Genomic DNA, 6000 nt, shown 5'->3' on the forward strand with positions numbered 1-6000 from the left:
AATATGACAAAATTGTCAGGGTGCCCATGTGGCTCAGTGGTTGATCATCTGCTTTTGGCTCAGGGTGTGATCCTGTGGTCCCGAGATCAAGTTCCACATCAGGCTCCCCAAAGGGAGCCTGCTTCTCCCTCTGCCTGTGTCTCTGTCTCTCTCTCTGTGTGTTTCTCATGAATAAATAAATAAAATATTTTTTTTAAAAGTCTGACAAAATTCTCAACATCACATCACTAGGAAAATGAAAATCCAAACCACAATACTATATCACTTCATAGCCTTTAGGATGGCTACTATTAAAAATAATAAAAACAAAACAAAAAAACAACCAAAAAAGAAACCCAGAAAATAACAAGTGTTGGCAAGGATGTGAAGAACTTGGAACCCTTGTGTACTGTTGGTGGGAATGTAAAATGCTGTAGCTCCTGTGGAAACAGGTTATGATATGGAAGGGCAGTGCCTCAAATAATTAAATACATAATCACCAAATGATCCAACCATCCTGTTATGAGTATATATCCCAAAGAATTGAAAGCATAGTCTCTCTCTTTTTTAAAGATATTATTTATTTATTCATGAGAGACACACACACAGAAGCAGAGACATAGGCAGAGGGAGAAGCAGGCTCCCCATAGGGAGCCTGATGTGGAATTCGATCCCAGGACCCCGGGATCACTCCCTGAGCCAAAGGCAGTCGCTCAACTACTGAGCCCCCCAGGTGTCCCGGAAAGCACAGTCTTGAAGAGATATTTGCACAAGGTGGAAGGACTACAAGAGCCCATCAAAGGGTGGATGAATAAAGAAAAAATGTGGCACACACGTGAGCGAGCACACACACACACACGAATACTATTCAGCCTTATAAAGGAAAGGAACTCTGACACATGCTACAACATGGATAAAACTCAAGGACATTATGCTCAGTGAAATAAGCCAGTCACAAAAAGACAAACACTGTGACCATTTGACTACTTAGGGGTAGTCAACATCACAGAGTTTGGAAATCGAATGCCAGGGGCTGGGAGTTGTTGGTTAATGGGCAACACTTCAGTTTTGCAAGATGAAAAAGTCCCAGAGATTGGTTACACAACAATATCAATTGTATATGACACCGCTGAACTGTATACTTAAAAATGATTAAGAAGGTAATAAATAAGATGACTAACAACGTATATTGCATATGTGCTGTATTCCAGGCTCTATTTTAAGTGCCATGCCAGGAAAGCATCTTGAAATACAAATGCCTGTGTTTTTCTTCTCTTCTTTTCCTTGTACAGCTCCCACAGAACCTGAAGGCAAAGGGGGACAGTTGAAACACAGAGAAAAAGAAATAGTGTTCAGTTTTTTAGCTTCCAAAATAAGCTCTTGATCCCAGATCAGAAACAATACTTTTGAGAGCCAAAGTTTTTGATATGCAAGAGGAAGGCTTTCAAGAGAAGAAAAGGCTATTAAGAAGCAAAAAGAGAAGGCCTTAGAGAAAGGAGGGCAGAGCATTTGTGCCAGAGGAGGGATTGAAAAGAAGATGGAGGAAGACCAGACTCCCACGCTCTACTCCCACCCCCAAGAAGGACAGAGTAGATGCAGTTCAACCTTTCTTGAAGACTGGAACATTCCAGCACAGAAGTAGAAGGGGCCCTGGAAGGGAACCAGCTGTGCAGGCCAGCCAAGGCCCCAAGCCCATCATGCTCCAGCAGCAGAGAGAATGGAGGGCCCTGGGAGCCCCAGAAGCTGGCTGTGGGGTGACCCCACAAGACCTGCACACCTGTGGCAGGGTCATTCGTGAGCCCTGTCCACCTGTCTCACTCTCTCAGACGCTTTCCTGCAGGTTCTACAGTGCAGGGGTTGAAAGGATGCTCTACTATTATAACAGCACCAGACTCCGGGCAGGTTACTTAACCAATGGGTCTTCGAAGCAGAGCTGGTGTGTGTGCATGTGACACACAGAGAGGGTTGTTCTAGGACAGAATCTGTAGGAGGTGAAGGAAGCGTGGAAGAAGGAAGAAAGAGAGGTTCTGGGAAGGTGGGCAATTGGGGTGCTGCTGAAGTGCAGCCTTGAGAGATTCCACCCTGAGAGGAATTCCACAGTAGGTCATCAAAGAATCAGCAGTGGCTCAGGATTTAGTGAAAGACAGAACAGCTTAGAATTTACGAGAATGAAAGAAAGGACACGAATCTCCCCCAGAAGGAATGCACTGTTGTCAGGAATATCTACAATTAAACTGATCTTGGTGAAATTACATACCTCAAAGATAAAAAGAAAATATTAAAATCTCACAGAGAGGAGAGACCAACTCTCCATGTCCAGCATTTACGGAGACAGCAGGTTTCCTACGAGTAAGAGCTGAGGCCCAAAGCCTAGGAGGTAATGTCTTCAAAGTGCTGAGAAGAAGGAGGAGGAGAAGGGGAGAGAGGATGAGGGGGGAGGGAGAGAGGAAGAAAGGAGAGGCAGAGAGGAAGAAAGGAGAGGCAGAGAAAGGGGGCAGGAAGAGGTGGTGAAGGGGGAGGAGTAGGAGAGGGAGAAGGAAGACAGGGAAGGGGAGGAAAGGAGATAGAAGGAGGACTAGGAGGGGGAAAAGAGGAAGAGGGAAGGGGAGGAGGAAAAGGGGTGGGGGAAGAAGGACTGGGAGGGAGAGCTGGGGCTGGGGAGAAGGAGAATTGAGAGACAGAGAAGGGGAGGGGGAAAGGAGAGGAGGAGAAGGAGGAAGGAGAAAAAGAAGAAGGAGAGGGGGAGAAAGAGGAGGGAGATAAGGAGGGGAGAAGGAGGACTGAGGAGAGGATGAGGGGGAGGGATAGAAAGAGGACTAGGAGGGGGGAAAAGGAAGAGGGAAGGGAAGAAGGAGGGGGAAGAAGGAGGGGAGAGGGTGGCCTGGGCGGGGGTGGGGGAGGACTGAGAAGAGAAGAAGGGAGAGGAGGAGAAGGAGGAGGGCAAGAGGAGAAGGAGGGGGAAGAAGGCGGAGGGTGAGAAAGAGGATTGAGAAAGGGAGAAAGGGGAGGGGAGAAGGAGGACTGGGAGGGTGAGAAGAGGGAAGAGAAGGGGGGAGGGGGAGGGAGGAGAGGGAGAGGGAGAAGAACATATTCCCCAGAGATTTCTACATTTCACTAAAAGGTTACTGAGGAATAAGAATGAAATAAAGCCATTTTCAGTCATTCAAAAACTAAAACAGAATACTACCAATGGACTCTTCCTGAAAGAAATACCAAGGGATGAGATTTAGAAAAAAAAAAAAGTCAACTGCAAGAAGCAATCACAAGGCAAAACACAACAGTGATTTAACTAATTATTCACCAAGAATATAACAGCCTTATGAATATGACTCAATTTTGGATTAATCCAAAATGTAGACAAGAGGGAAGAATTTGAAAAAGTATTTGAGTTGCTAAAATATTTGGTTCTCATCGGGGGTGGGGGGACCACAGATACTGACTTATCTAGTGTTTCATGAGAACATAAAGTGAAAAGTTTGCGGTAAAAATTGGAAGATAACTACTGAAAGTCGAAATACCAGGAACAGCTGGTGCAAAGTGAACATATTTCCTTAGTCACAATGAGGAGGGAAAGAACAGAGGCAAGGGGGGAAAGGATAAATGAAAGGCACGAAACAAGACGGCACAAATAAGTGTGGACTTATCAAGGATCATGATGAACGTCAACAAACTGAACTCATCCATCAAATGACACTACTTAGTTGGATTGGAAAAACAAAAACAAGACGCAGGTATACGTTTCTGTGCTGCAAGAACCATATTAAAAATAAATGAGCAAGAACTGAAATATTTGTACTGGCATTAGACAAAATTAGGATGAGAAACTGTAAGACAGGCAGAGGCATGTCCCACAACTCTCCCAGGAAGACCGATCATCACGAATCCAAATGCACCTAAAAACAGTCTCCAACTATATGAAAAACTATGCATGAAGTCCTTGAGCTTTTCAAAGAATTATAAGGATCTTGGCAACTTTTAAAATCCTGTCACTACCCACTGCAGATGCAAGAGTTCCGGTAGGGCTAGATCGGGGTATTTTTGTCCCATGTATCGGGATATTTTTCTGTTGTAAACACACAACAGCAGCGACAACAGCAACAAAACAAAATAATGGTATAAAGTCCCTCTAAAAGGTTATTGTTAACGCACCTAACTAGAAATTGGAGATAAAAATGTCCAGAACTGATCAATCCAGCAACTCCACAAAGTCAGGGCTCTGGGTTGGTTTCCTTCTGACAGCCCTGGCTTTCTCCTCATGGTCCCAAGTACTGTCAAAGCTTCAAGAATTATGTCCTTAGTCAAAGATGTCCAGAAGCAGGAAAGAAAGCAGGAACAGCCACTCTCAGAAACCTATCAGCAGACTTCCCAACATGTCCATTGGCCAGCTGGGAGTCCCACGACTATTCCAGAACCCATCTACTGGCAAAGGGCAATGGCCTCAGGGATGCAAGCTGTGGTTCAAAACCTGGGGTAGGGGAGGGGCCCATCCATAGCCCTCCCCCCCCAAATCTATACTTTTGGTAAGGAAGCAGGGTAGGAACTTGTGCAAAGGCATCTGAGAGTGTCTTCTAGCCCCTGAGAAAGGATTGTTGCTGAAGGTTTGTCCTTTGCTTGTTTCTTGCTGCCCTAAGGCAGCAAATCTCCATCTCAAAGCATCCTGTTCATTTTTCCCCATTCTCCTCAACACTCTAAATCTATGAGGCAGAAAAGATAAATACACCTGGAATACACAGCATGAGTAACTGAAAAGTTATGCTAGGAATGATTCTTCAGAATTCTTAGGAAATGGATCAAGCAAGCAAGTGGTATTTGGGATGATAAATGAGGACTCTTGTCCATGTATAAGTTTGTTGAGAGTAATTAATAAAAATGATACATTGGCATTATTTATACGTCGTGCCTTAAAGTAACTCTTAGACGTTCAGAAGAGATTCTGGCTCAGAAATTATGCGACTCACTCAGTGTCTAGTTAGCAAATAAAGATTGTACCTCAAGATGCCACAATCAACCCAGAATGCAAGTCACTTTTCAATTCACTCATCTATATCTTAGTTTTGACCAAAGGATCCTTGGCCAAAAATCCTTTCCTGGCTCCTCATTACCTCAGATGTGTAGTCTAAACCTCTCAGGAGGGCACATGGGTCTGGACATGGTCTTACCCTCTAGTATGTGACTTGCTTCCATATGTCTAAGGACCATATGAAATGTGCAGTGCAGTGTAGTGAATAGTTCCTTGTTTATTTCTTATCTAACTCCCCGCCCCCCTTCCCCTCCATGAAGCTTCATGAGGCTCAAACTTCAGCTGGCTACTGCTGAATCTCCAATGCTTAGAATCCTGGCCTGGAGTACAGCAAGTTGGCAGGCAATCCTCAAGCATGGACAAGCAGATGATGGGCTGTAGCCACCTTGGAAGCCTACGAGTTACTCCCATAACCCGACTGACTACAGTGAGTAGCAACACCAACTGCACAGGTTCTCAGGCCAAAAAACCAGGATTCCTCTTTATTCCACTCTGTCCCTCTCTGCCTGTACCCTTTCCATCAGGAAGTCCTCTTGTCTCTACCTCCAAAATGCATCCCTAATCTCTTCTTTGTGGCCATTTTCACTTGCATTTCCCTCTGGTGCAAGCTAACATGGCCTCTCGTTGGGATGCCCTTCTTGCTCTACCAGCTGTCGTTCTTGTCCCCTGTCTCCATTCTCTACATGGTACTTATACTTCTAGAAATGTGATTGGACACATGTGATTGGTGTTTCAAAATTACATAATAAAAGGAGTAAACCGTCTCACTGCCTTGTTCATCAAAGCTTTATCCACTAGAGGTAATTAGTTAGCGCATACTCTTCCTAACATGTGCCATTTCCACAGATGCATATGCTTGTATACACACACATGTCGTGCACATATACTTTTTAAGAAAACTTATGCCCTTTCATACATGAACATACTATGGACATCATTCCACTATCATCTTGACAGAGAATGAATAAAATAATGAATGGTTTCACACATTACTTTTGTTG

This window comes from Vulpes lagopus, chromosome 11 (genome assembly GCF_018345385.1).
Source record: "Vulpes lagopus strain Blue_001 chromosome 11, ASM1834538v1, whole genome shotgun sequence".
Classification (NCBI taxonomy): Eukaryota; Metazoa; Chordata; class Mammalia; order Carnivora; family Canidae; genus Vulpes; species Vulpes lagopus.